The sequence below is a fragment of the Podarcis vaucheri genome, assembly GCF_965113315.1.
Source record: "Podarcis vaucheri genome assembly, chromosome: 16".
Classification (NCBI taxonomy): domain Eukaryota; kingdom Metazoa; phylum Chordata; class Lepidosauria; order Squamata; family Lacertidae; genus Podarcis; species Podarcis vaucheri.
This window is the reverse complement of record NC_138754.1, coordinates 18,851,343-18,866,369: the sequence shown is the minus strand read 5'-3', so window position 1 is coordinate 18,866,369 and position 15,027 is coordinate 18,851,343. Positions and strand designations below refer to the sequence as shown.

Below are 15,027 nucleotides of genomic sequence, written 5' to 3'. Positions count from 1 at the left end.
AGCCATCCAAGTCAGTGGCCACCACTGCCTCCTGTGGGAGGGAGTTCCATAGTCTAACTAAGTGCTTTGTGAAGAAGGACTTTCTTTTAACTCTTGACGGTGAGTTCCACAGATGGTATTGACACTGCCCATTTCAACTCCATTGCTCTCAACTAGTACATTCTACGGAAGGTGTGGGGAATCTAAGGCCCCTTGCTGGACCACAACTCCCATCATCCTTGGCCATTGCCCATGCTTCCTGAGACTGATGGGAGTTTTAGTTCAGCCTCATCTGGAAGGCTAAAGGTCCCTCACTCCTGCTCTACAGAGTCAGGCTTTCACCATATCTCCTTCTCACTTGAGTCTCATTTTCATGGAGTTCTCAACCTGTGTCCAAGCTGTACCACTTCTGAATGAAGAGGGGGAAGATCTCATTTGATGGAACACTCTCTGCAAAGAATTCCTCCCCACACACAGAAAGCAAGTGCTTCAGGGAAGAGGCAAAGCTGGAACATGGCAGGCTAGATTTCTGCATGCAGAGACTTTCCAAATGAGGGGCATTTAGTAATGAGGGCATTTAGTCCAGGGACCAAATGCAATCTTTCGGGGGAGGTGTTGCTTGCTGTTTTGTCTGTGCTTTATTTGGGGCAGGGGGTGGGGTATAGTGCTTTGCTTTGGGGGAAGGGTCCTGAGTATCACAAGATTTTTTTTTGTCCATGAAATGGGCAGCAGCCCACACCAGCTCCTTAGATTTCAAAATATGCCTCTGGGTGCAATAAAGCTTGGGAACCCTTCCAGCACAAACCATGAACACAGAGACATTCCTATTCCAAACGGCTTCCAATTGTCTGGGTAAAGAAAAAATGTTTCTGTCCGCTCCAGCCTAAGTCAAATGAGAATATATACATGCATATCGGCAAATTTGCAACCCATTCCTTTCTTGATCTGCCCAGCGTTCCATGCCTCTCAAATGCTGGTTGAACTAGAATGATTTCTCAAGTTCATTCCAGATTTGGACCCTGTGCCACAACTTTTCAGCTGCAGCTTTTTTTTTTTAACTGCACCCAATGAATTTTGATGTGGCTGCAGTGTCCTCATATTAAGATGGTTTGGAAGCTTTTTACCAAGTCAGATCATTGGTCCCTCTAGCTCAGTATGCCTGCACTGGCTGGCAGTGGCTTGCCAGGGTTTCGTACAAAGACTCTTTCCAAGCCCTACTTGGAGATGCCATTGGGGATGGAACTGAGGTACTCCTGCACAGAATCATAGAATTGTAGAGTTGGAAGGGACCACGAGAGTTACAAGAGTGCAATCCCCTACAATGCAGGAATCTTTAGCACAACGTGGGGCTCGAACCCACAAGCCTGAGATTAAAAGTCTCATGCTCTCCTGGATCACTGAGCTACGACCCTTGTCCAGAGTCGGTGTTTTGTGTATTGCAACATCCACTTTCAGAATATTGGAGGAGAAAGTCCCCGAGGAACTGAAAGGGATAGCAGACTGCGCATGGTTTGGACATTTTTAATACATAAATGGGACAAAAGGAGGGTTTCTAATGCCACCCAGAACTCTCCAATCCCAAAGTCAGATGAGGGGAATTTCATAAGCATCCCTAACTCAGTGTCCACCTGGATGGGAAAAGCGCGGACTCCAGACTTCGCCGTCTCTTTGACACCATAAGTGGGGTGAGGGGTTTGCATTGTGCTCCTTGTCAGATGCAGGCCAAATGCCCTGAGCTTTGGCGGCAACCCAGCCCCACACCAGCCACTGCTTTTCCTCTGAGAAGGCCTCATGGAGGATGTGAATCGCTGAGCACATTGTCTGGAAGGCGGGGGGGGGGGGGGGGAGCTCAGAGGTTGGTGGGGGGAAGGGAGCAGAGCCTGTCCCAGAAGCAAGACAGAAAGTTCCTTGTAGTAACGCAGGAAAACTAGGTTAGCCCCGGCCGGATTTCACAGTCTGCCGTGCACCGTTGGCCGAGAAACAGGGCCGCACAGCATTTTGAACCACTTGCCATTGTTTTGGGCTGGGCCCCTGCCACAGGAAAGGACGTTAAAAGGCATTCCTCCTTCCCAGGGCAAACCATCAAGGCTCAGCTCAAAGTTTTCAGCTAGTGTATTTTTAGCCTTCGGGGGGTATTCCTGCAAGTTCAGATTCAAAAGGCTTGGTAGTGTGGCCACAAACTTCAGAGTCCCCTGGTGCAAATGCCAAGTCTTGCAAAAAGAAGAAATCTGGCTCCCCTTTTGCGCCCTTGGCAGCTGTCAGCATGCATCAATTTATCAGGTTTGAAGCCTTTCCCCATTGAAAACCTCCATGCCTGGAAGAGGTCCGCCTGCTAGATTTCAGCATGCCAGCAGCTATTTAATTTCTGCTGCTAAAGGGAGAGGAACAAGGGCCAATAAAAATGTTGGCAACCCTGCCTCTGCTACAAACAAGGTTCCCTTGCACTGGGAACTATGCCTCCGTCTTCCACCTGGAATATGGGGATAACAGCAAGACCAGAACTGGTGTAAGGGTGACAGGAGCCTGCTGCACTTCTAATATGATGCACAAATGCTGGTTGTTATACCCATAGAATAGATAGTAATATATCCATAATGGAAGGACGGACGGCCTTCTTGCAGAGGGCAAACCCCTGTTATTCTCCATCCCCCTCCCATGAAGGGGGGGGGGAGGCAGCTGATGGACAGATCCTGCACAGAAGAGAGCGAGAGCGCTCAGCTCTGTAATGAGAAGGGATGAGCAAAACAACCTCCTCACCATTTGCTCACTGTGTTACGAATCCAGCATAATAAACCATGAGGAAAACCCTCTCCTATTAGAGGGCTTCAAAGTATCTTTGGAGCTTCGTGCTTGCCTTACCCAAATGCATCTTGCAAAGGCTGCACGCGTCACATGCTGCTCTTTTCCTCCCCTCGCGTTGCAGCGTCACATCTCCTGATTCACCCTTCCCGGACTGCTTATTGTTACATGCGCTTTCCAGCCTGAGGGCCACGTTGCCTCCTCTGCAGCTGTCTGGGGGCTACCTGCCAGTTTGGGGCAAGGCAGACTTGATTATTGTAACTCACTCTACGTGGGGCTGCCCTTGAGACTGACCCAGAAACTCCAGCAGGTGCAGAATGCAGCGGCGAGACTCCTTATGGGGTCCTTGCCGCAGGATCACATTCACCTGGTGCTATACCAGCTGCACTGGCTCCCAATGGAGTACAGGATCAGGTTTAAGGTGCTGGTTTTAACCTTTAAAGCCCTATACGGCCTAGGACCCTCGTACCTATGGGACCGCCTCTCCTGGTATGTCCCACGGAGGACCTTACAGTCTTCAAACAAAAACATCTTGGAGGTCCCGGGCCACAGGGAAGCTAGGCTGGCCTCAACCAGAGCCAGGGCTTTTTTGGATGTGGCCCCGACCTGGTGGAACGCTCTGCCAGAAGAGACTAGGGCCCTGCGGGACTTGACATCTTTCCACAGGGCCTGCAAGACAGAGCTGTTCCACCAGGCCTTTGGCCAAGGCACAGTCTCACAGAACTCTAGCCCAATGGTTACCATTAATTTGATTTTGAATGATTTTAGAATGAATTGATTTTAGAATGCTGTGTTACTTTTATTGTTGTTAGCCGCTCTGAGCCCGGCTTCGGCTGGAGAGGGCGGGATATAAATAAAATTTTATTATTTTTATTTTTATTAAGGCAAGAGGCTAAAAGTGGGTGGAGCTACGGATGTGACTCTTGCCCTACGCTCAGCTGAAGTCAGGTGTTTGTCTAGCCCTCGCCTTAGGGAAGTGAGATGCTCCCGCAACTCAAGGGCACATTCCGGCCAGGCAAAAGCACTTGAGGATGGGGTAGAACAGGGCTGGTAAGGGGTGTGGTCTGAGGAAAGGGTATGGCCTGGAAAAGGGCCGAATAAAAAGGCCTGGAGGCCTGCAGGTTTACAATGGTAGTTTGGCAGGGAGCCACAGCTCAACGGATTGGCTCCCTTTGCCAAATAGTTCGAGTGAAACCAACACTCCTCACGTGCAAATGGGATGTTTTCATTTCCTTTAGAAATTAAAGGGCAGCAAACAACTGAGCATGTGCAATGGTAGTGGGAATTGGCTGCTTAGGGCAGATCCACACCACACATCCAAAACACATTTAAAGCACATGGTTCCTCCCAAAGAATCCTGGGAGCTGCAGCCTCTTAAGGATGCTGGGAACTATAGCTCTGCAAGCAGGGGGAACTACAGTTCCCAGCGTTCTTTTGGGGAAGCCATGTGCTTTAAAGGTGCATTCAATGTGCTTTAAAAGTATGGTGTTGATCTGCTCTTCGTCCTGTAACCATGCAAGCACGGAAAATATTCAGTTCATAATCTATCTCTGTTTGAGTTTTGAAAATAGACCCAAATCAGGGCTCACAACACCCTGACTTACAAACCTACCAGATTCGACTGACCAACCGACTAATTTCAAGTTTCAGTTCCACCACCAGCAAAGAGGGGAATGGAAGTGAGTAGCCTCCAGGCAAAGCCTGAGGAAGCTCCTTGTTAGCTTCACTACAACTGCCAATGCACACAGCAGCTTGTGAGCCAGTCTCAGCCAGATCGGAAGCGCCTGTAGCAGCCGCCCTCCCCACCTGTGGGAAGCCCCGTTTCCAACTCTAGCATTCTTACCCCTTCCCTGATGTAGGAAAGCCTGGCTTCTCCTGCCAGGGCACTGAGAGCGCTGGAAACACATCTCTGCTGGTGCCTGCAATTACTGATCCTGATAGCCAACACTACAGTCACCAAGAGCCTTTTAGAACCTGGTTCACAAACCGTTGCTTGAATCAGCCCAAAGCCCATAAAGGGCTCTGAGGAAGCATAGAGTTCAAGGGCAGGGGGCATTGTGCAAAGCAAGAGCACAGAGTATGTCCCAGAGAATTATTGGATAGGGCTGGCTCACGTACCCCTTTCTCTCCTTCCTGGTCAACAGGACAGTCAGATTTTCTCTTGTTTCAAGAGCCCTTCCCTCCATAAAAGAATTTGGGGGGCATATTGTGCTGGTTTTCCCCCACCCCAGCATACATATGCTTCATCTCAGGGGTTCTCTGGTGTGAATTCTGCCCCCTATAAAAGTCTGCATCATCTGCCCCCACTGACTGCAGTGCTTGACAATTTTATATCTAGATCAGGCATCCTCAAACTCAACCCTCCAGATGTTTTGGGACTACAGTTCCCATCATCCCTGACCACTGGTCCTGTTAGCTAGGGATGATGGGAGTTGTAGTCCCAAAACATCTGGAGGGCCGAGTTTGGGGATGCCTGATCTAGATAGATAGATATAGATAGATGTGCCCACTCTCTGACCCACATATCTGACACCCTACACAGCTTTACATGACCATCTCAGACCATGTGGCTGAGAGAGCTGGATTCTTCCTGCAAGCACAGAGATGCTCCAGGAAGGAAAGATTCCAGACTCAGCTCTGTCTTCATTTTCCCACATCCGACCAGATGCAGGAGCCCCAGCCTTTATCAAATTAAACCTGCTCCTCTCCTCCGCAGCCTTCATTCCCCTGCCTCACAATTCTAGCTCCGGCTACCCAAGCATGAAATGGAAAGCCAACTTCCTTCGGAATCCACCCAGAATATCATGCAGAGAGACAGTGGAAGGGGAAAATCCACCGGCGCTTAATTTCATACAACAATCGCAACTTAACGTAATGTGTGAGGAAACTCCCCGACATGCAACGCACGTGCATTTAAATTCTTCCTCATTAGATCTTTGCAAATGAACCAGTGTGGAATTGGTTCATTCGTTTACAGGGCTCCGGCGAAGGCGGAAAAAGCCGGGTATCCACGCCTGTCTCACTCCATTTGTGGGGAAGCCCACTCAGAACAAGAAGGGGGAAAGAGAGCAAAGCTTCTACGCTCTGTGTCTGCTTCTGATGCTTTCAACAAGGAAGCTCCCGCCAAACCAAAGGCACACATGTTCTCACTCACACGTCTCTCATTATTCCACGAGAAATTATGGCTTTCAGACAGGGAAATGTTACCTGGTGGCTCAGCGTAACTCAGATCTCCATTGTCTTGGCTCGGTTGTATCGGAAGCACAACGCCAGACTCTCCCCAGATCAGGTCCAGTTGCGGTCGCTACAAAACCGACCTGCTCTTCCCAGCCGTGCAGAGAGGAAAACCCCCTCCGTCAAAGAATATCCCTGTGTCATAACAGCCAGCCTAGCTCCGCGAACATCCCTGGTGTTGCCATAGCGACGGCTTACCTCCAGCAGCGGTCCAGGGGCTCCTGCTCTTGAGATCTCTCCAGCGTCAGCCGTGCAGAAAGGACCTGCGAGAGATTCCCGGTTCAAGTTCCAGATGTGGGGGTCGGACCGACGGACAGATGGGGGTGCTCATCCCCCACAGGGGGCTCATCGTGTGGCTTCTGAGAGAGAAAGAAGAATATGAATTCATCACCTTCTCTCTGACGAAATCTGCCGCCCAGCCAGATGTTTCCCTGTAGCAGCCAACAAGGCATTAGAGCAGCTCATGAAGGCAGCCCTTGTCCCTGACACGCCCAGAACAAGGCGAATGATCTGATCCCAGCAGTTTCCTTTGATCAAGCTTCACACTGAGCGTGCGGAGTAAATCATGTTTTCCCCGAGTCACAATTCCATGCCCAGTTATGAATGGGCAACATAAGCATCCTGGATCCCCAAACCACCTGCAGATTCTTTGCAAAGGGATAGCAGGTGCTTGTTTTTATTGGGGGAGCGAGGAAGAAGAGCCCACTGTGCAGAAGATAATTACTTTAATTATATATATGCATTTTTCGACTCGGTATTTTTAGCCTTCCCCGCGTTTGTTGGCGGCTTACAAATAAATGAAATCAAGCACGTGCAATATTCAACTGAAACTGAAGTGCAATTCATCACACAAAGACCACTCGTGCATTGCACAGGCAGATGATGTTTCAATTTCCCCCTCTCCTAAAGACCTGAGCAGCTGCAAAGGCTTTATTGATACTAATGCTAGGGTCCCCAAAGTGGAGTCCGTGGGCACTTCTGTACCTCTGACACCAACTTGGCACCTTTTAAATTTTTTGCCCAAAAGACAAGATCATTACAAAAGAAGTACAATATTTTATCTATATGTGTACAAATAAAACATAATTTAATTTTTTTTGGAGGGATTGTTTGTTTTTGGGAAAGATGTTGCCTGTTCTTTCGCCTGCGTTTTATTTGTTATGGGGTGCCTGAAATGGTTTCCCTACTTGGCAGAGTTTCTTGCGTTACAAGTATTTCTTGTGAAATATGGGTTGTTTTTTTAGGAATAATTAAATAATTCTCCAGGGTTTCAGGCAGGGGTGTCTCTCTCTCTCTCAGCCCTACCTGGAGATGCCAGGGATTGAACTAGCGACCTTCTGCATGAACATAGCGGACAACTGCGTCTGGGGGAGGGCTAATCCAGAACTGCCCCCACCCTGCCATGCTGAGAGTTCTCTCTGTTGTGCCAGAGGGACCTTCCATTATTGCATTTTGTACCTGGGAATCCAACCAAAGAGCCTGACAGATCCGTGTCTATTTGGAAGGGAAGGAAATAGGGGAACAGGACCCCCTCGCCCTCCACAGCAAGATGCCAAGATTAAAAGGCTTTCTTCGGTCCCCTTTCAAGATGTATCCAACTCACAAGGGTTATCACCCGCCTGGCTGATTAGTTCATCATACGACCGATGGCTAGGATTACAGAGGTAGTGGCCCTTCTTCGTCCCCTGTGAGGACTTGCAGCTGGGACTTTTCAGGGGGAGATTTGAGTGTGCGGACCCCTCCACATTCGTACCATGAAATGCAGGGCTCTGAAATGCAAAGCAATATATTCACATTATAGATTGCCCAGGATAACTAACTGTCCAATTCTATGACCACAAGCTTTACTTTCAGAGAGAATTAGTACAGTTTCTTACTGGTAAGATCCATGTTGTTTTTTAATACCTGAATTTCTTTGCCCTTGGGGATCAGATTCCAGAAAAGGGGGGGGGGAGGTAAACAAACAAACAAAAAAACCAACCAGCTATCTCCCGGGCTCTTCACTGATCCAGCTGCACACCATGCATAATTGTATACCGCTTTCAAGGATAGGAAAGACCCTCTTGCCTCTGACCCCAGGGAGGGGCTGCAGTTAATGCACAGCCCAGTGATGAGACAGAGGGACTAAGGATGCAAGTCAGTGGAAGAAAGCCTTGGATATTCCTGGTAATATTTGGGGTATTAGGGGAGAGGGGAGGCGTAGTACCTCTGGTGGGGGACATGTCACGCTCCTTCTGGGCAGGGGTGCTAACTTGAATAAAATACTGTGGGGGCCCAGCTAAGCCCCACCCCATATAATTGATCACATGATGCAGAGCATACACACTATTTGAATGGGAATGCCCATCAACTTTGTGGGGGCCCAGCTCCCTCAAATTCTTTATTGTGGAGGCCAAAGCACTCACGGCCCCTAGGAGTTGGCTCCTATGCTTCTAGGGTAGTTTGTCTACCTTTCTACAGCAGGCTAGTTTACACACACACACACACACACACACACACACCACTTTTCTATCCTCCATTGAGGCAAGCAAAAGGCAGGATCAGAGTTGTAGGACACATTCCAGCCAAGCAAAGACACTCCAGGAGGGTGTGAAGCAAAGTCAGCGAGGAAAGTAGCCTGGGCAGAGTTTGGAGGGCCTGGAAGGCCTTGACAGACACCTCGGGCCTAAGGTTCCTCCCCCATCACTTAAAAAAAGAAGAAGACATAATAAGTCTATTAACCCTTATCAGCCATGATACTGAAACTGAACCTCCGCGTTAAGAGGCACTCTACCTCTAACTACCCATTGCTGGGGGCAAACTGGGGGTGAGGGTTGCTGCCTTCATGCTCCAGTGGTGGGGTTCTGCCTGGTCACTGCCGGACACAAAACTCTCTGCGGGGTCCCCTCCTCCTCGCCATGCCATCCGGCCCAATCGCCAGCCCTCTCCCCCAGTGCCAAATCAACAAAACTACCCAAAAGGAAGGGAAGCATGAAGCTGCATGTCCTCCCCACTTGTTTTTGTTCGGAAGGGTCAAGCAGAGGAAGAACAGGGCCAGGAGGCACCAGAGGCCAGTGGGGTTGGGGGAGCGACTGTCGGCACCAGCGAAGGGGGGGGCGGGCCCTGGGAGGTTGCCTGACAAAGCCTGCTGCAAGCACCCAGCCCTGAATCTTACAGGAGCCTCAGCAAAGGAGAGAAGTGGCTGGAGTGTGGTGCACATTTCTTTAAAAAGAAGCAGCAGCAACAGCAATCTAGGCTTCTCTCTCTCTCACTCTCTAGGCCGCAACCCAGCCTATGAAGATGCTTCTTGCCCAGGGCCGGAAATGAAAGGAGAGATAACGTCTTAGGAAAGATAAAAACTGTGGAACAAAACAAATCTTCGGGTCTGACAGGAATATGTACAGGACAAACTGGGTTGAAGTGGAAACGCAGCAGCCACTTTCGTTGCGCTGATAATCCACCCACCACGCAAACACATCCATTTGGAATCTCTTTCTCTCTTTCCACAGGCACAGACACTCCCGTAGACTCATAGAATTGCAGAGTGGGAAGGGATCCCAAGGGTCCCCTAATCCAACCCCCTGCAAGGCAGGAATCCCAGCTAAGGGCCACCCAACCTCTGTTTCCAAGGAAGGAGAGGCCACCACCTCTCATGGGAGCCTGCTCCTTTCACGTAAGTTGAATCCATTGGTATGGGTCCTACCCTCCAGAGCAGGAGAAAACAAGCCTGCTCCATCTTCCATGTGACAGCCCTTTAGATATTTGAAGATGGCCGCTGTAGCTCCTCTCAGTCTCCTCTTTGTCAGGCTAAACATGCCCATCTCCCTCAACGCTTCCTCATAAGGCTTGGTTTCCAGACCCTTGATCATCTTGATTGCCCTCCTTTGCCCACACTCCCAGCTTGTCAGGATCCTTCTGAAATTGTGGTGCCCAGAACTGGACACAGTACAGTGGTACCTCGGGTTACATACGCTGCAGGTTACAGACGCTTCAGGTTACAGACTCCGCTAACCCAGAAAAAGTACCTCGGTTTAAGAACTTTGCTTCAGGATGAGAACATAAATCATGCTCCGGCAGCACAGCAGCAGCAGGAGGCCCCATTAGCTAAAGTGGTGCTTCAGGTTAAGAACAGTTTCAGGTTAAGAACGGACCTCCAGAACGAATTAAGTTCTTAACCCAAGGTACCACTGTATTCCAAGTGTGGTCTGACCAAGGCATAATAAAGCAGGACTATTGTTTGCCTTGATCAGGACACTATACTTCTGTTGATGCAGCCTAGAATAGCATTAGCTTTTTTTGCTGTATCACACTGTTGTCTCTCTCCCTCTCTCCCTCACCCCTTCTGGTAGGGCTGGCAGCTCTCAACCCCCCACCTCCCCCACCTCCTAATGTCTTGCCCCATCTGCATGGTGGGATGTGGGGGAGAAGTTCTCCTTCCGGTAAGGGTGGAACTGGCAAAGCTGCCTGCCTGAAAACCCGAAGAGCCATTGCCCGCAGACTGTCTCGCCAGAGTGGTGCATACTCTGGTTATCTCCCGCTTGGACTACTGCAATGCGCTCTACATGGGGCTACCTTTGAAGGTGACCCAGAAACAACAACTAATCCAGAATGTGGCCGCTAGACTGGTGATTGGAAGTGGCTGCCAAGACCATATATAACACTGGTCCTGAAAGACCTACATTGCCTCCCAGTATGTTTCTGAGCACAATTCAAAGTGTTGGTGCTGACCTTTAAAGCCCTAAACGGCCTCGATCCTGTATACCTGAAGGGGCATCTCCACCCCCATCGTTCAGCCTGGACAGTGAGGTCCAGCTCTGAGGGCCTTCTGGCAGTTCCCTCACTACGAGAAGTGAGGTTACAGGGAACCAGATAGAGGGCCTTATCGTTAATGGCCCCTGCCCTGGTGGAATGCCCTGCCATCAGATGTCAAGGAAATAATCAACTATCTGACTTTTAGAAGACATCTGAAGGCAGCCCTGTATCAGGAAATTTTTAATGTTTGATGTTTTATTATGTTTTAAATATTCTGTTGGGAGCTGCCCAGAGTGGCTGGGGAAACCCAGCCAGATGGATGGGGTATGAATAATAAATTATTATTATTGCCAATCTGCACAGACAACCCTGAGCTAGGTGGACCAACAGTTTGTCACAGTCTTCTTCGTATGCATAAAGTCCCACGTTCAACCCAGCTGATGCTGGGAAAGACTCCAGACCAAGGGGTGAAGCAGAATATCTAAGTGCACATGATCACAGTGTGACCTTATGACCCTCGGCAGCTTCATCCTTGTCCTTTTAATTATCCCAGTGACTTGAAATGTTTTATACTGTGATGACAATAAAGGTATTTGATTTGATTTGACTCCAGACCAACGTCCTGGAGATACCCCACTGCCAGTCAAAGTCAAGAAAACTAAGCTGGATGGGCGGACTCTGCAGAAGGCAACTTTCTATGTTCTCAGGTTTCTTGACTCTTTAACAACTTGCCCCATCATTCCACCTGCATGGTGATGTGGGAACCATGGAACATGTGCCCATTACAGAGCTGTTTTTTAAAGGGCTGGCTGGCAAATTTTACCAATGATTTATTAAGTAAAAGCAAAGGCACACTTAGGATCCCTGGCAGCCCCACCAGGGGGAAAAAATCACTTTACCGCAATAGCCTCAGTAGGAATTACTTTATTTTACGTGGCCCAAGTACAGTACTCGAAGCATCTTACGTGAGGGCAAGGCAAGAAAGAAGAGCCCCCCCCCACTGCACACTTTTGTGCCACAGTGTGAAAAGGATGGGAAGCTTCTGCTGCACATTGCCACCCACCTATATGTCAATCAACTCCATAGGTGATTTTGGGGAGGGAGGCTATTCCACCAAGCAGGGGCTGGTTTCGCCAGCCCCTAGGTATGCCTTGGAGTGAAAGATGTGAAGACTTGCAATTCTCACCTTAGCACAGGGTCTACCTCTGCTGCTTCTCTGTAAGGGTATGTTCACATTCACCCCATGATCTGTTTGTGGCCTGCTCTGCTCCCAGATATCTAGGCAGGTAACCACCAGTTCTGTAATGTTTAAGCTAACTGGTTAAAGAGTGTGTGTCCATTCGTGAGGTCACACACACCCAGACACCCCAGATGCATTTCAAGCAACATTTGCACAGCGATGTTCACATCAAAGAGGGGGCAGATGTGTCTTCACACACCCCACATGACCATTTTGGGGTTTCCCTGCCCCCCAATTTCCCCCACAAAACTCCTACTCATTGAAGCATCGCCTGCGCATGTGCGAAGGAAATGTCCCCATTACCACATTCAGTTTTCTAGCTGGACTGAAACTGGCTTGAGAAAAACACACACACACACACACCAAACACAGCAGAATTTGTCAAGAAGCTACAGGATCGATAGGGAAGGCGGCTAATGGCGTATGAGTGCAGCTTCAAAAACTAGTCATGGGAGCCCACAACACGAGGTAAGTAGGCGGTAATGGAATCAGCCCCTAAGTGGCAGTAAAGGAGCAAGCCCCTTGCCCCACTTTGCCAGGATTCAGAGCTGGCCTCTTCCCACGGAGCTCTCCGTGGCTTAACATACTTTGAGCTCATGGGCTTAAGAAGCTTGGACTTCAAGCTGGGTCATGCTATGAAAGGGTTCATTTGCAGCAGCAAAATCCAAGCAGTCTTTCCCAAAACTCACCCCTCTCTCAAAGCTCGCAACAAAGACACACCTTCCCGAGAGAAGCTAGCTGGCTTTCGTGCTGCGTTATATAATGTGCCTAAATGAAAGCCATGGTTTGGGCTAGGTGTTGCAACGGAGCTTATTTACAAGGAAATGAAGCAAGGCTTTACTAAACATGAGCTGCAAGATGGGCTCAGATCTTGCAAGGAAGGAGCAGGTCTGTGCATAAATCTCAGCCGGCCTTGCCTGCTCTACAGGAAGGAGGTCAAAACAGATGTGACCTCCAGCATCCACCACACCACAGTCCTGCTGCTACAGGAATTAAAGGGGGGCAGGGAAGAGGATATCCCCATTGTCTCTGCAAAGCAAGCTTCTGAATAGAATCACCAACACTTAAAATCCAGCTCAGTCCTCTCCTCCTCCTGGCTTCTTGCATTTCACCAGGCAGACTTCCCCCCACACTTGCAGCATTGCGGAAGTGTCCGCCCCCCCCCACCGCCCGCAGATGAAACCCAAAGGTCTGACAGCCCACACCAAATTAGAATTTGATGGCAGCAGGCACGTTATACTGTAGCTTACAGCGATCTTTCTCATGTGCTAAGTGCAAGCAGCCGCACACATCAGGCTTCAAGCACACAGGAGTTTCAAAGCTAGCATCCTTCTGCTCAGCCATGCCACTCCTTCAAACCCTTTTGTGCATCCTGATGCCCCAGCCGTGCCAGTGAGTGCATTGTTTTGCACCGCAGGTGATGCGCCACGTAAACTGTACCAAGTCAGATCGTTGGATCAAGTTGGACCATTCGCCAGTCAAGCTCAGAAATGGCTACACCGAACTATAGCAGCTTTCCGGGATGTTTTTCTGATGTCAGAGGACTGAACTTAAGGCTCTGCTGCTGAACTGCAGACCTTGCATAACAGATTTTGCAGCTGGTTCCCCCACGCCCCGCTCCTGTGCAAGTCTGGGTGCTGAGGCTTGCTTGCGCATCGCCGTGCACCCCATGGGTTTGCATGGAGAGCCACGACAGCCTCTTCCCCACCACATCCACACATTCGGGGCCCGTCTGTGGAAACTGCACAGACTGCATTCCATCTGCGCTCCATCTGTGCGGAGAACGGTACAAACACATTGGAACTTGCCCGAAAACAAAGCCAAGCCCTCCTGCAAAGGAAGAAAAGTTAGTGCTTTTTCGCAACGGGCACAGATTTCATACGACAGGATTCCCGGAGGCATCCCCAACAAACTCACGTGGCTGGTCTGCGGGCTGGTCTTGGGTCCAGTTTTTACTCCCTTGGAGGTGTTTGCTCTTTGCACAGCTGGAAAAATGAAAACAGAGGCTGCAAAGGGTGTGGGGGAGGCGAGCTTCCTCTTGGCTCCCCTTTTCCTTTGCGAAACCGATTGACCGCGGACTTTAAACAGTCCCTCCTTCTTAGCCACCCTGGGAGAATTAGCGCTGCTGTGAACTCGCTGCCAAGTTGCCTGCCAACCGGGATCTGCCGCCTGGCACATCCATGCTCCCTTGGTGGCTGCTTGAAAGGCCTTGCACAACTTCGCCAGCGAGATAAACACTCCAGAACTCTGTAAGAGCCAACCTCCAACTCGCCGTTTATCACATACCGTAAGCCGGGGAGTCAGTCGCACACACCACACACACACACACACACACGCAATCCCGTCCCAAGGCTGCCAAATCCAGGCCAGGATTTATGAGGAAGGCTCGGCCACAAAGGGTTTTATCTTTGGCTTTTAGATAAACGGTCCCAAAGTAGCTTGTGAGTTTCTTGGGGCAAAGGGGAGGGGAGGAGAGAGGAATCAAACAACAGGCCTTCTCAGTGATGTTTTCTGGACCATGAAAAGCAGGAGGTGCCGCATCATATGATCGCAGCCTATTAAGTGAGCAGCAGCAGATTCCAAGTCAGAACCAGCAAACAGACAACAGGGGCTGTGCCCTCGAAAGCAAGAAGCCGAAGAGGCCACCCACCACCAGGGTCATCTAGTCCAACCCCCTAAAATGCAGGACCCCAGGCTGGTGCCCTCCAGACATTTTGTGGCCGTCAGCCCCCAGGCGGCATGGTGAAAGTTCAGGGATGGTGGGTTCGCAAGTCCAGCAAGATCTGAAGAACAGCAGCTTGGTAAGGCTGGTCAAGGCCATTCAAATGCTGCAGCAAGAAAAGCTTGTTCTTGTAGGCTGTTTATGAATTATGCACACACATATTGTTGCTCTTCTTTTGCATAACTGAGTCTGCACTTTTGCCTGTTTTGGATAATTTATTCCACCTTTGCTGGTCACAGGGCAGAAGAAAGAGCTGTGCAAGGCGACCCCACCCTCAGCTATTGCAAACTTTGTTCCCATCATCCCCACTGGCTTCTGTGTT

The 15,027-nt window shown here is 49.8% G+C and overlaps 1 protein-coding gene across 6 annotated transcripts in view; it reads right to left on the bottom strand.

The window, feature by feature from the left end:
• Positions 1-15,027, bottom strand: part of SEMA4A (semaphorin 4A) — a 75,621-nt gene that overhangs the window by 56,818 nt on the left and 3,776 nt on the right. For 2 of the 6 annotated variants that reach the window (XM_082203688.1, XM_082203692.1), the window contains exons 1-3: positions 13,901-14,357; positions 7,616-7,781; positions 6,211-6,371 (exon numbers count right to left, since the gene is read on the bottom strand). The gene's annotated coding sequence lies outside the window, so the exon portion shown is untranslated. Of the gene's footprint in view, positions 1-5,985; positions 6,116-6,210; positions 6,372-7,615; positions 7,782-13,900; positions 14,358-15,027 lie in introns of those variants that run through there. The other 4 variants (XM_082203693.1, XM_082203695.1, XM_082203689.1 and 1 more) reach the window with 3 other exon arrangements.